Source organism: Eurosta solidaginis, chromosome 2 (genome assembly GCF_040869045.1).
Source record: "Eurosta solidaginis isolate ZX-2024a chromosome 2, ASM4086904v1, whole genome shotgun sequence".
Classification (NCBI taxonomy): domain Eukaryota; kingdom Metazoa; phylum Arthropoda; class Insecta; order Diptera; family Tephritidae; genus Eurosta; species Eurosta solidaginis.
In genome coordinates this window covers 109,339,530-109,355,195 of record NC_090320.1, presented here as the reverse complement: position 1 = coordinate 109,355,195, position 15,666 = coordinate 109,339,530, and positions in this window count along the sequence as shown.

The window sequence follows — 15,666 nt, the reverse complement described above, 5'->3', positions numbered from 1 at the left end:
GATGAACAAATGTACACCAGAACCGGATCCCAACTGTCTGTCGTAACTCCTTGAGAGTGAAGGACGGATAGGCAGTTGTTGATTGTATTTTGCAATTTTTGGAGTTGCTCACTGTTTTCGGATGGAATAGTGGCAAGAGTTAGTAAGGATTTTATCTGATTGTGAACCAGAATCCGCTTGTTTTCGTATCGTGACCGTAAAGCTTCCCAGGCAAGGTCAAAGTTATTATCGCTCAATGGATATTGTTTGGCGATGGAGCCGGCTTTGCCTTGCGTTTTGTACCGAAGATGGTACAATTTCTGACCACGGGAGAGCATTGGGTGGTTAATGTACACCGCTGTGAACATATCACGAAAAGCGGGCCATTCTTCATAGCCACCATAAAAGGTCTCCGTGTCGCATGCTGGGACTTTGAAGTAAATATTTGCCTCCGCCGAGGGTTGTTCCAAGCGGAGTTGTGGACTCGTCGATACCATCATTTTGATCGGCAATCTTTGCTTTTGTCACTTTATACGTATCAAGGCAAGCGCATTGTTAGCCTTGTACTGAACTCTTAAAGCCTTCTGGGAAACTTTGACCTTTCCTCGGTCGTTTCTTCCTTTGGGCCACCTTTTGGTTTTGTCCCGCTTTCGGACGTTTTTGTGGGACTGAGAGGCATTTTACGCAAACTTTTTTGTTTTTACCAAAAAAAAACCGAATAAAATATTTGTTCGCTCAGGGAACGCTCGCAGAGTTTGAAGATGGAAGTACTCTTCGTGCCACAGAAAACTTAAAAAGGGAATTTAAATTGGTGGCGGTGTTTGTGGTTTTTTTTTTGTAAGATAGTCAAGCGCGGTCAACGGGACGGTCGTTAAAGGATTTAAATTCGCGAAATGCTGAATTCAATTTTATAATGTTTTGACAACAACACCAAAAAATAAATAAATAAATAAAAAACACAAACACGTGTAAATATACGTGTGGAAATAAACGTGTATTTGTAAATTACTGGTATATATATGTTGTATTAGAAGATACAACCCTCGGCGGAGGCAAATATTTACCTCAAAGTCCCAGCACGCGACACGGAGACCTTTTATGGTGGCTATGAAGAATGGCCCGCTTTTCGTGATATGTTCACAGAGGTGTACATTAACCACCCAAGGCTCTCCCGTGCTCAGAAATTGTACCATCTCCGGTACAAAACGCAAGGCAAAGCCGGCTCAATCATCAAGCAATATCCGTTGAGCGATGATATCTTTTGCCTTGCCTGGGAAGCTTTACGGTCACGATACGAAAACAAGCGGATCCTGGTTGACAACCAGATAAAATCCGTACTGACTCTTGCCACTATTCCATCCGAAAATAGTGAGCAACTTCAAAAATTGCAAAATACAATCAACAACTGCCTATCCGTCCTTCACTCTCAAGGAGTTACGACAGACAGTTGGGACCCGATTCTGGTGTATATTTGTTCATTCTGCGCAAAACAGGTCCCTCAATAGGATGCAAACCCGTGTGGCAGAATCTTAAAAGGAAACTTGCCAATGTTGCAACTAACTCCCCGCACCTTATTAAATTCCGTCCAAAATTCAAGCGAATGTCTGTGCAAAACCGGACACAATTCGTAAAGCAAGCTAAGCTGTGCACAAAGCTAAGCTAATGCCAAAGAAAATGTCGCCATCATGGATAATAAAATGCCAAGCGGTCCCAATGTTAATGCAAATGCTAACATCAATGCTAATGCTACGGGCGCTGTTAGGAAATATCCACGTACGCCTGTCTATGTTAGTGCAAATTGTAACACTGATGTTGATGTTAATGCAAATTATAGCGCTAATGCCAAAAATGCAGAAAACGTAAAAAATTTAAATGCCGCTCCGTGGTTGGTATGAAAGATAATTTGGAGCTTGATGTGGTTGCTAAGAAAAGATTCACCCCTCTTATTTTAAAAATACCGTCAAAGGAGAGGATATTATCTCTTCCGTTACAAAGCATACTGGGATCACTCGTGACCATCTATCGTATTTTGCGCTTGTGAAGAAAGATGCAAATCTTAATGAATTAAGGAGCATAAGCTTCAAACTCGGTGTATCTCCATGTCACTATGATTCCATATTTGATGCAAAGCTATGGGTTGCTAATGTTAAAATCCGTCCATTTCAGTATTTTCAAGAGGGAGCGGAGAATGTCGAAACGGCCTAACTTGCTCAACATCACTAGAATCATTTTCAATATACTATCAAAATGCCCGTGGTATGCGAAGAAACTCAAATGAATTTAGGATTGCTTCATCATTACGTGAATATGATATTGTTGCTATCACCGAAACCTGGCTATGTGAACAAATTTCCAGCTCCGAGTTATTTGACAACCATTACACTGTTTATCGCCATGATAGATGCCCTATTGCTAGTGGCTGCGCTCGAGGTGGAGGAGTGTTATTAGCAGCTAAAACAAGCCTAAATAGCAGTTTATTAGTTTTGCCCTTTGCTGATAAGTTAGTTGAAGAATACATCCATGCAGATATCAATTTCAAATGTCAAACATATTTACATCTTGATATCCTATATACCGCCTAACTCTAGTTTTAATGTTTATGAACAACATATTAATAACATAAAATTTGTCAGCGAATATGTTGCACTAAATGGGCAGATAATTGTTATGGGTGATTTTAACTTACCTGACATTATTTGATCATTTGACAATGGCTGGCTACTACCTTTTAATATTAAATCCGATATTGAATCTTCTGTCACTAGTTTTTTCTTATCTAACATTTTCAACAATTAAATTCGTTTGCAAATTCCAATGATAAAATACTGGATTTAGTATTCGCAACAGAAGATCTCAAATTAGCATGTGAATTGAATTTGTCACCTATATCACGTAACACAATTCCCTAACTAGCTGCCAACATGGGTTTTTGCCAGGTAAATCAACAGTCACTAATATATCTCTTATTTCAAACAACATTATCACTGCAATGGGACAACATTCGCGACTCGATGTCATATACACCGACTTCTCAAAAGCTTTTGATAAAGTAGATCATAACATTTGTTTAATTGAAGCTTAATAAATTTGGTGTTTCCGGCACTTTATTGAACTTTTTCAGAAGTTTTCTTTTTTGTAGAAAATTATCGGCGATAATACACTCAGTAAGCTCGAACATTGAAGTCTATCCCACATCGGGTATTCCTCAAGGAACTCACAATGACAGAGGGTGTTATTCTTACTCTTTATAAAGACTTACCGTCGCATATCATATCGTCGAAGTGCTTAATGTTCGCAGATGATGTCAAAATATTCCTCAATATTAACAGCCTTCTCGACTGCCGCAAACTTCAGCGAGACTTAAACATTTTCTTAAATTGGTGTACCATCAATAACCTAAGCCTAAACATTAGCAAGTGTTGCGTTGTCTCTTATTGCCGCCGCGCATCTGTCCATACTTTCAAATATTCTCTGGTTGGCGTTGATTTGTTGCGTAAATCCCAAATTAAGGATTTAGGAATTATCTTTGACATGAAATTAACTTTTTCTAAACATATTGATCTAGTCTCCTCTAAGGCGTACTCGATGGTGGGTTTCATAATCAGGAACGCCAAAGATTTTAAAACCCCAATGACTCTGAAAACACTCTATATTGCTTTGGTACGGAGTGTTTTAGAATATGGGGCGATCATTTGGAACCCGTACTACACAAAATACTCTGATGAAATAGACATGATCCAGAGGAAATTTACCAGATTTGCTATGAAAAGAGTGTTTATCGAAAATGATATTCCAAGTTACACCTCAAGGAGGAAACTCCTTGGCCTACAATCTCTTGCGGACAGAAGGTTGTTGTTGTTGTAGCAATGTTTCGCCCCACCTAATAGCTGCGACCGATCACAAATTGTCATCAAAATCCTCTGACGGGAGTCCAAGGAAACTTGCTGTTTCGACAGGGGTGGACCATAATGAAAGGGGTGTTAGATTCGTTGGTTCCACTTTACATTTAAAGAGATGGTTGGTGTCATGTGGGGACACATTGGAAGCGGGGCATACACTTTGTATATCGGGGTTGATTCTGGATATGTAAGAGTTTAACCTGTTACAGTATCCAGAACGAAGTTGAGCCAGAGTGACTCGCGTTTCCCTGGGGAGTATGCGTTCCTCTTCCGCAAGTTTTGGGTACTGTTCTTTGAGTATTGGATTCACCGGGCAATTCCCGGCATAAAGGTCCGACGCCTGTTTGTGGAGTTCACCAAGGACCTGCTTGTGTTTTTTTTTTTCTTCATACGGCTGAGTTATCAGGTGCCGTATTTCCTCAAAATGCTTACAGAGATGACTCCTTAAGTCCCTAAGCGGTGTTGGCTCATCAATCAGATATCTGTTGGAATGCCCAGGTTTCTGGGTATTCAACAGGAACTGCTTGGTTAGCATCTTATTTCTCTCCCTGATGGGGAGTATTCTCGCCTCATTATGTAGATGGTGTTCTGGGGACATAAGAAGACAGCCCGTGGCGGTTCTGAGCGCAGTATTTTGGCAGGCCTGTAACTTCTTCCAGTGGGTAATTTTTAGGCTTGGCGACCATATAGGGGACGCGTAGCACGCAAACGGCCAGCCAATTGCTTTGTATGTGGTAATGAGCGTTTCTTTGTCTTTTCCGCAAGTGCTGCCAGCAAGGGATTTGAGGATTTTATTACGGCTCTGGATTTTCGGAAAAATTGCGGCTGCGTGCGTGTAGATAAAAATAAATAAATAAATAAATGTAAGGCGCGATAACCTCCGAAGAGATCTAAGGCCGAGCTTCTCTTCCAATTTGCGTCGTGCTCCTCTTGATTTTCCCTACAAATTGGCCGGACGGGACCTACGTGCGTGTAGATCCTGATCAAATTTCACACCCAAGATTTTGGGGTGTAGGACAGTCGGTAGCGTAGTGCCTACGACGTGGATGTTTAAAATGGTCGACATTTGGGACGTCCAAGTTGTAAATAAGGTCGCGGATGATTTAGTCGGTGATAATGCCAGGTTTCGTGAGGCGAAAAAACTGGAGAGATCAAGGAGTTAGCCGTTTATTCTGTTGCAAAGTTCATCGATCTGTGGGCCTGGGCCTGTGGCCATTATTGTGCAGTCATCGGCGTAGGAAACGATAGTAACTCCTTCCGGTGGCGAAGGTAGTTTTGATATGTAAAAATTAAAAACAAGTGGAGATAGGACACCACCCTGTGGCAACCCTTGTTTAATTCTTCTTGGCCTTGATGTTTCGTTCCTGAATTGCACCGATGCCTGCCGACCACCCTGATAATTTGCGGTCCACCTTTTAAGACATGGGGGAAGGGTAGACCCTTCCAAGTCTTGCAGTAACGTGCCATGATTGACCGTATCAAAAGCTTTTGATAGGTCTAGCGCTACGAGTACTGTTCTATGCTTGGGCTTCTGATTTAAACCACAATTTATCTGGGTGCTAATGGCATTTAGCGCGGTGGTGGTGCTATGGAGCTTTCTAAAGCCATGCTGATTATAGGCTAGCTGCCAATTTGCTTTGAAGTAAGGGAGCAAAATGGCTTCAAGCGTCTTGTCTTATGGCGATAGGAGAGATATCGGGCGATATTACTCTCCTGTCTTAGCTGGTTTCCCAGGCTTTAGTAGCGGGACCACCTTGGCCATTTTCCATTTTTCGGGAATGATAAAAGTGGAAAGAGACAGGTTGAAGACATGTGCTAAATATTTGAAAACCTCTTTCCCTAGGCTTTTAAGCATCGGCATGGCTATGCCGTCTGGGCCCACTGCTATAAATGGTTTAGTATGACCGATGGCATCCTCAACCTCTTTGGCGGAGATGGTAATTGGTGACGCGCTGAACTTATGTTTACGTGCGTGTCTGTTGGCCCTCCGTCTATTTTTGTCGACTGTAGAATGCATTATGTATTGTCGCCAGAAAGCGCCCGCGCATTTTTTTCGCATCCGACAGCACTTTGTCGCTAAAGGCGATGGAAACTTTGTCATTGTGCCTAGACGGATTCCATAGGGACTTTACAGTGGACCAAAGTTTACCTACACAGGCAGAGAGGTTACAACCGCTTAGGTGCTCCTCCCATTTCGCTCGCTTGTGTTCATCCACAAGCAATCTGATGCGTTGGTTTATATCCCTTATTTGGGGGCCGCCGGGATCGATCTGTCTTATAAGGTCACATTCTCTCGCTAAACTTGCGGCCTCTGCCGGGAAGTGGGGCCGAAGTTCGGGAATTCTACCGGCGGGAATGAAACGAGCCGAGGCGGATTCAATGACCTTGCGGAAAGCACGCTCCCCTTGGCGGGCATCAATTGGGATAGGGAGGGCAGCAAAGCGGTTGTCTGTAAAGGATTTGTATTCGTCCCACTTTCCTTTTCTAAAGTTAATGAAAGTGCGTTTTTCTGCGACGATGAAGTCGGCGGGACGCTCGAGCGAAATAAGTATAGGAAGGTGGTCGGATGCCAATGTTACCATCGGCTGCCAGTTGACCCAGTTTACGAGTTCTGCGCTCACGATTGAAATATCCGGCGAACTGTGACAGCTTCCTACCATACGTGTGCGGGCGTCTCCGTTTATAGTGCAGAACGTTGTTTCTTCTATTTGATCCGCTAACATCTCACCCCTACTGTCCACCCGCAAGTTTGAATGCCATAGGTCGTGATGGACATTGAAATCGCCTAAGATAATGTGATTGTTTCCAGTGAGTACGCCGCTGATATCAGGGCGGTATTCACTGGGGCAAAAAGTGACAGGAGGGATGTAGATGTTGATGATTTCTAGATTTGCATCGCCCGGACAGATAAACCTTGACGTTCTAAGACACTGTCCCTGCGGTCGCTGCCGGGGTATTTTTGATTTTTTTAAATGAATCCTGTGACGAACTGTATTAACTATAATTGCAATTTTTGTAATACTTTAATCAACTAAGTACCCGAAAAAGCAACACTATTTTCATCTAAAAAATTCTCTTCGGTTTTAGCTAATTGTAGTTTCACTCCTTTGTTCTATGAATAGTAATTCTTTCACCCCTGTCCTATCAATTAATTTAACTTAAAAAGAAAGTGTATTTTTTATTAATTCTCAAAAACTGTATTGTAGTATTCAAGTAAGCGTGCCTTTCAGGTTATCAGCTCATTTATTTATTTTTTTTTTACTCTATTACAAAAATAAAATACATTGACAAAAATAATTTTTAAACAGATAACTTGATAAGCAAAGCCTAAATGTCAAGCAATATTTGTTTGCGAGTCTTGTGACTAAATCTATTAACCAACAACTATATTTATGTATTTTATGGAATTTTTATTTATTGATGCTGTAAGAGTATTTTGTTTTGTTTGTTTTTTACTGAATTATTTTTGAAAAAATTTTAAATGTGTTTTTGTTTTAAATAAATGAGCTAGACAGCAATCATTCCTTTAATGTAACCTATCATTTTAAACATTTAAAAGTTATTTTTCTCTACGCAGAGCTTGTGGGTAATGTGGTATGGTATATCACATTAGCTCATATAGTAAATCACATTACATTATTAATTCGCAAAAACTGTATTGTACTATTCAAGTAAGCGTGCCTTTCAGGTTATCGGCTCATTTATTTATTTTCTTTTTACTTTATTACAAAAATAAAATACATTGACAAAAATAATTTTTAAACAGATACCTTGATAAGCAAAGCCTAAATGTCAAGCAATAATTGTTTGCAAGTCTTGTGACTAAATCTATAAACCAAGAACTATATTTATGTATTTTATGGAATTTTTATTTATTTATGCTGTAAGAGTATTTTGTTTTGTTTGTTTTTTACTGAATTATTTTTGAAAAAATATTAAATGTGTTTTTGTTTTAAATAAATGAGCTAGACAGCAATCATTCCATTAATGTAACCTATCATTTTAAACATTTAAATGTTATTTTTCTCTACGCAGAGCTTGTGGGTAATGTGGTATGTTATATCACATTAGCTCATATAATATATCACATTACATTTTGATAAAACGACTTTTTTGACTTTTAATGGTTTTATAGAAATATCTTCCCAAATACTTAATATAATGTAATTTTATCTCAGGATATGGTGCATTACGCTTGAATTTATTGATTTTTCATGATTTTTTATCAGGTCACTCAATGAAATGTTGAGTAGTAGTCAAGGAAAGTATACCCATATCACAATACCCTAACTTACTCTAATTTCGGGACTTTTCGAGGTCATTTGGGGACCATTTCGGCATCATTTCTGGTTGATTTTCGGGATCCGTCCTGTATTCCGTCAGGGTCATTTCGGGACTATTTCGTGATCATTTGGAGACCCCTCAGGGATCATTTCTGAATGGTTTTCGAGATCACGTTAGGATAGTTTCGGTACTTTTTCGGGATGATTTTGGGACCCCCTTCCGGGAGCATATCTGGATCCCATCAGGGTCATTTTGGGACTATTCCGGGATAATTTGGGACCCTTCCGACATCATTTCTGGATACTTTTCGGGATCCCTCCAGGATCCGTGAGGGTTATTTCTATACTATCTCGCGATCATTTGGGGCTCTTCCGCTATAATTTCTGGACGATTTACGGGATCGGTCAGGGTACCCATCACCGTCATTTCGGGACTATTGTGGGACCATTCCGGCATCATTTCTGGATAGTTTTCGGGATTCGTCCGGGATCCCGTCAATCATTTCGTGAATTTTTAGAGATTATTTCGGGATCATTTGAGGACCCTTCTAGCATCATTTCTGGATGATTTTCGGGGTCCGTGCTGTATTCCGTCAGGGTCACTTCGGGACTTTCTCGGGACTACTTCGGTATCATGTTGGGACCCTTCCGTCATCATTTCTGGATAGTTTTCATGATCATTTCGGGACTATTTCGGGGTCATTTGGGGACTCTTGCGGTATAATTTCTGGACGATTTTCGGGATCCGTCCGCGCACCAGTCAGGGTCATTTCGGGACTTTTTCGGGACTATTACGGGACAATTTTGGGAACGTTCCGGCATCATTTCTGGACAGTTTTCGGGATCCCTGCAGGATCCCGTCTGGGTTATTCCTTCAGGGATCCCTTCTGGACGGTTTACGGAATCCCGACGGGGTCATTTTGTGACTTTTTCTGGACTATTTCAAGATCATTTGGGGACGTTTCTGAGATCATTTCAGGATCCGCCCGGAATCCAGTCAGGGTCATTTCGGGACATTTTTGGCACTATTCCGGGATCATTTGGGGATCCTTCCTGTATCATTTGCGTGAGGGTTATTTCGGCACTTTTTCGGGATCATTTGGGGTTCTTCCGGCGTCATTTCTGGATGGTTTTCGGGATCCGTCCGGGATCCCGTCAATCATTTCGTGAATTTTTTTAGATTATTTCGGGATTATTTTGGGACTCTTCCGGCATCATTTCTGATTTGTTTTCGGGATCCGTCCGGGACCCCGTCAGGGTAATTTCGGGACTATTTCGGGATCATTTGGAGACCCCTCAGGGATCATTTGTGGATGGTTTTCCGGATTTGTCCTGGATACCGTGGGGATCGTTTCGGGACTATTTTGGGACCCTTCCGGTATCATTTAAGAACTCTTCGAAACCGGTAGTTCAGCATATATGCCTTTTTAAATTATGATCTTTTATGGCCATGGATTCTCTGCAAATTATTCGTAATTAAAATTCGGTATGTTTTATCTTTAATATCTAACACAGCTTTTTCGTTCTATGTATTTTTGATTTTTTTATTGAATCCTGTGACGAACTGTAATAACTATAATTACATAATTACACTTTTTGTAATACTTTAACCAACTAAATACCCGAAAAGTAACACAATTTTCATCTAAAACTTCTCTTTGGTTTTAGCTAATTGTAGTTTCACTGCTTTGTTCTATGAATAGTAATTCCTTCACCCCTGTCATATCAATTAATTTAACTTAAAAAAAGGGTATTTTTTATTAATTCGCAAAATATGTATTGTAATATTCAAGTAAGCGTGCCTTTCAGGTTGTCAGCTCATTTATTTATTTATTTTTTTTTTTAATCTATTACAAAAATAAATAATAGTTTAAAAAAACTAAAAAACACGTTTTTATAGCTAACCGAACTAAATTAGAAAATAATTTTCAATTAAAAAGAGTTTATATAACAGTAGTAGAAGGTCAAACAATCATTTATAGTTAATCACCTCAAAATAAAATTATAATAAAATTTAAGTTACTAACAAGATAATTTAATTCAGATTAAAATGCGTGGGGTGCATTTGACTACATTTCATATTTACCTCTCAGATAGTTGCAAATAGAATGATTGTAACATTCAATATCAAGCACCCCATGCTTTTTACGGTGAATTAAATTATTCTGTTAATAACTTAAATTATTATAGTTTTATTTTGAGGTGATTAACTATAAATGATTTTTGTCCTTCTACTACTGTTATATAAACTCTTTTTAATTGAAAATTATTTTCTAATTTTTAGTTCGGTTAGCTATAAAAGAGTGGTTTTTGGTTTTTTTAAACTATTATTTATTTTTAATTTTTTAGTTCAAGTAATTTTAAAAGTTTTAGTCGAGAGTGATGAAACCTCGACACTCCAGCGGTCCATGGATGAATCCAACCCCACGGCACCGAAAAGGGCCAAGACGCAGGAAGGCTGGCCGCGGCCTTTCGCCGAAATTGCCAAGGGTCGGCAGATCATTGGCATTATAGACGAGAGCAGCGAAGATGGCAGGATACCGAAAAATTAAATTAAATTTGATTAATAACTTAATTAACTATCGTTAATCTTATGTCATCCCACCATCACATTATTGCATTGTCATGGAGCCTTGATACGTGTGCAAAGTTTCAATCAAACTTATGGCCATTAAAAGTGGTAATAAGGCCAATTGACCTTATGTCACAACACCATCACATTAAGGCATTGTCATCGAGCCTTGATACGTGTGCAAAGTTTCAATCAAACTTATGGCCATTCAAAGTGGTAATAAGGCCAATTGACCGTATAGCCGTTGACCTTAAGTCACCACACCATCACATTAATGCATTGTCATCGTGCCTTGATACATGTGCAAAGTTTCAATCAAAGTTATGGCCATTCAAAGAGGTAATAAGGCCAATTGACCTTATGGCCGTTGACCTTATGTCACCACACCATCACATTAATGCATTGTCATCGATCCTTGATACGTGTGCAAAGTTTCAGTCAAACTTATGGGCATTCAAAGTGGTAATAAGGCCTATTGACCTTATGGCCGTTGACTTTATATCACCACACCATCACATTAATGCATTGTCATCGGTCCTTGATACGTATGCAAAGTTTCAAATTAATCAGACTTCTAGAAACCGGCAAAAATTAAGCTCAAAGATTCCGTTACATACATGGATACAGACCAAGCTAATAAAAGCGTGTTAATAAAATACATTGACAAAAATAATTTTTAAACAGATAAGTTGATAAGCAGGCTAACGTTAATAGCCCATATATTTTATTTTCTGCGGGCGGGAACGCGGGTAAAGGCTAGTATATTATAAATAGGAAGGTTTGGATGACCAGACGTTTGTTTTTGTGACGCAATCACGCAAGAACGGCTGGACGGGTTTGGATGAAATTTGGCACACACATAGCCAATAGTCTAGAAGGATCTACTAGCTATATTTTTTCGAAAAGAGGGGAGGTCCTCGCCCCCTAGGAACAGTTATAATTTAATTTTTGTATTTTTTCGTTTTTGTGACTTAATCACGCCAGAACGGCTACACGGATTTTGATGAAATTTGGGGCAAAAACAATAGTCTACTGGCGAAATTTTTTTCGAACATGGAAAGGGGGGAGGTGGTCCCACGACCCCTTCGACTAATTACTTTTTAACAATTATTAGATATTATAACTTTACGTATACTGACCTTCACCAATATTACAAACTCAATGGGTCAAATAAGTCGAGGGCAGTGACACCATTAAATTTTTATAACTCAATGTAAATTTTCTCCTAAATCAATAATTTTTGGTATCTGGCTCATACAGATCGAGATCTAAACAATTTTGGAAAAACGACCAGTGGTGCTCTCCTTCTCCTCCCGCCACCAACCATCCATCAATTGTTTTATTAGCATTACCTGTATGTTGGTTTGTTTGTAACTCTTCATTCGCTTCAACGCGCCTGCTGCCTTAATAACATGGGTCACATCGAGACCATTCCGGAATCTTTTCAGGATGGTCTTCGGGATCCGCCCTTGATCCCGTCGGGGTAATATCCGAACTCTTTCGGGATCGCTTTGGGACTCTTTCGGGATAATTTCTGGATGGTTGTTGTTTTCGGGACTATTTTGGGATCGCCCTGGGTCTTTTCCGGGGACATTTCTAGATGGGTTTCGGGATCCGTCCAGTATCCCGTCGGGGTCAATTCGGGACAATTTCGGGGTCATTTTGGGACCCTTACGGTATCATTTCTGGATAGTTTTCGGATTATTTCGGATTCATTTGGGGAGCTTTCCGGCATCAGTTCTTGATGGTTTTCGGAATCCGTCTAGGATCCCGTCAGTGTCCTTTCGGGATCATTTGGAGCCCTTCCGACATCATTTATGAATGGTTTTCGGGATCAGTTCGAGATCCCTTCATTTCGGGACTATTTCGGGATCTTTTCGAGACACTTCGGGGATCATTAATGTACGTCCGCTATCCCGTCGGGATCATTTCGTAACTTTTTCTGGACTATTTCAAGATCATTTGGGAATCCTTCTGAGATCATTTCTGAATGGTTTTCGGGATCAGTTGGGGTAATTTCGTGACTTTCTCTGGATTATTAGAAAATAATTTTCAATTAAAAAAGTTTATGTAACAGTAGTAGAAGGTCAAACAATCATTTATAGTTATTCACCTCAAAATAAAATTATAACAAAATTTAATTTATTAACAGAATAATTTAATTCAGATTAAAAAGCGTGGGGTGCATTTGACTACCTACATTTCATATCTTTCCTCTCAGATAGTTGCAAATAGAATGATTGTAACATTCAATATCAAGCACCCCACGCTTTTTACTGTGAATTAAATTATTCTGTTAATAACTTAAATTATTATAATTTTATTTTGAGGTGATTAACTATAAATGATTGTTTGACCTTCTACTACTGTTATATAAACTCTTTTTAATTGAAAATTATTTTCTAATTTTTAGTTCGGTTAGCTATAAAAGCGTGTTTTTTAGTTTTTATAAACTATTATTTATTTTTAATTTTTTAGTTCAAGTAATTTAAAAGTTTTAGTCGAGAGTGATGAAACCTCGAAACTCCAGCGGTCCATGGATGAATCCAACCCCACGGCACCGAAAAGGGCCAAGACGCAGGGAGGCTGGCCGCGGTCTTTCGCCGAAATTGCCAAGGGTCGGCAGATCATTGGCATTATAGACGAGAGCAGCGAAGATGGCAGGATCCCGAAAAATTAAATTAAATTTTATTAATAACTTAATTAACTATCGTTAACCTTATGTCACCCCACTATCACATTATTGCAATGTCATGGAGCCTTGATACGTATGCAAAGTTTCAATCAAACTTAGGGCCATTCAAAGTGGTAATAAGGCCCATTGACCTTATGGCCGTTGACCTTATGTCACCACACCATCACATTAATGCATTGTCATCGATCCGTGATACGTGTGCAAAGTTTCAGTCAAACTTATGGCCATTCAAAGTGGTAATAAGGCCAACTGACCTTATGGCCGTTGACCTTATGTCACCACATCATCACATTAATGCATTGCCATCGATCCTTGATACGTGTGCAAAGTTTAAGTCAAACTTATGGCCATTCAAAGTGGTAATAAGGCCAATTGACCTTATGTCACCACACCATCACATTAATGCATTGTCATCGAGCCTTGATACGTGTGCAAAGTTTCAGTCAACCTTATGGCCATTCAAAGTGGTAATAAGGCCAACTGACCTTATGGCCGTTGACCTTATGTCACCACACCATCACATTAATGCATTGTCATCGATCCTTGATACGTGTGCAAAGTTTCAGTCAAACTTATGGCCATTCAAAGTGGTAATAAGGCCAACTGACCTTATGACCGTTGACCTTATGTCACCACACCATCACATTAATGCATTGTCATCGAGCCTTAATACGTGTGCAAAGATTCAGTCAAACTTATGGCCATTCAAAGTGGTAATAAGGCCAATTGACCTTATGTCACCACACCATCACATTAATGCATTGTCATCGATCCGTGATACGTGTGCAAAGTTTCAGTCAAACTTATGGCCATTCAAAGTGGTAATAAGGCCAACTGACCTTATGGCCGTAGACCTTATGTCACCACACCATCACATTAATGCATTGTCATCGATCCTTGATACGTGTGCAAAGTTTCAGTCAAACTTATGGCCATTCAAAGTGGTAATAAGGCCAATTGACCTTATGGCCGTTGACCTTATGTCACCACACCATCACATTAATGCATTGTCATCGATCCGTGATACGTGTGCAAAGTTTCAGTCAAACTTATGGCCATTCAAAGTGGTAATAAGGCCAACTGACCTTATGGCCGTTGACCTTATGTCACCACACCATCACATTAATGCATTGCCATCGATCCTTGATACGTGTGCAAAGTTTCAGTCAAACTTATGGCCATTCAAAGTGGTAATAAGGCCAACTGACCTTATGGCCGTTGACCTTATGTCACCACACCATCACATTAATGCATTGTCATCGAGCCTTGATACGTGTGCAAAGATTCAGTCAAACTTATGGCCATTCAAAGTGGTAATAAGGCCAATTGACCTTATGGCCGTTGACCTTATGTCACCACACCATCACATTAATGCATTGTCATCGATCCTTGATACGTGTGCAAAGTTTAAGTCAAACTTATGGCCATTCAAAGTGGTAATAAGGCCAATTGACCTTATGGCCGTTGCCTTATGTCAACACACCATCACATTAATGCATTGTCATCGAGCCTTGATATGTGTGCAAAGCTTCAATCAAACTTATGGCCATTCAAAGAGGTAATAAGGCCAATTGACCTTATGGCCGTTGACCTTATGTCACCACACCATCACGTTAATGCATTTTCATCGATCCTTAATACGTGTTCAAAGTTTCAGTCAAACTTATGGCCATTCAAAGTGGTAATAAGGCCAATTGACCTTATGGCCGTTGACCTTACGTCACCACACCATCACATTAATGCATTGTCATCGAGCCTTGATATGTGTGCAAAGCTTCAATCAAATTTATGGCCATTCAAAGAGGTAATAAGGCCTATTGACCTTATGGCCGTTGACCTTATGTCACCACACCATCACGTTAATGCATTGTCATCGGTCCTTGATACGTGTGCAAAGTTTCAAATTAATCGGACTTCTAGAAACCGGTGAAAATTAAGCTCACAGATTCCGTTACATACATGGATACAGGCCAAGCTAATTAAAGCGTGTTAATAAAATACATTGACAAAAATAATTTTTTAACAGATAACTTGATAGGCAGGCTAACGTGAATAGCCCATATATTTTATTTTCTCCTTGCGGGCGGGGCCGCGGGTAAAGGCTAGTATATTATAAATAGGAAAGTTTGGATGTCCAGACGTTTGTCTTTGTGATGCAATCACGCAAGAACGGCTGGACGGGTTTGGATGAAATTTGGCACACACATAGCCAATAGTCTAGAAGGATCTACTAGCTAT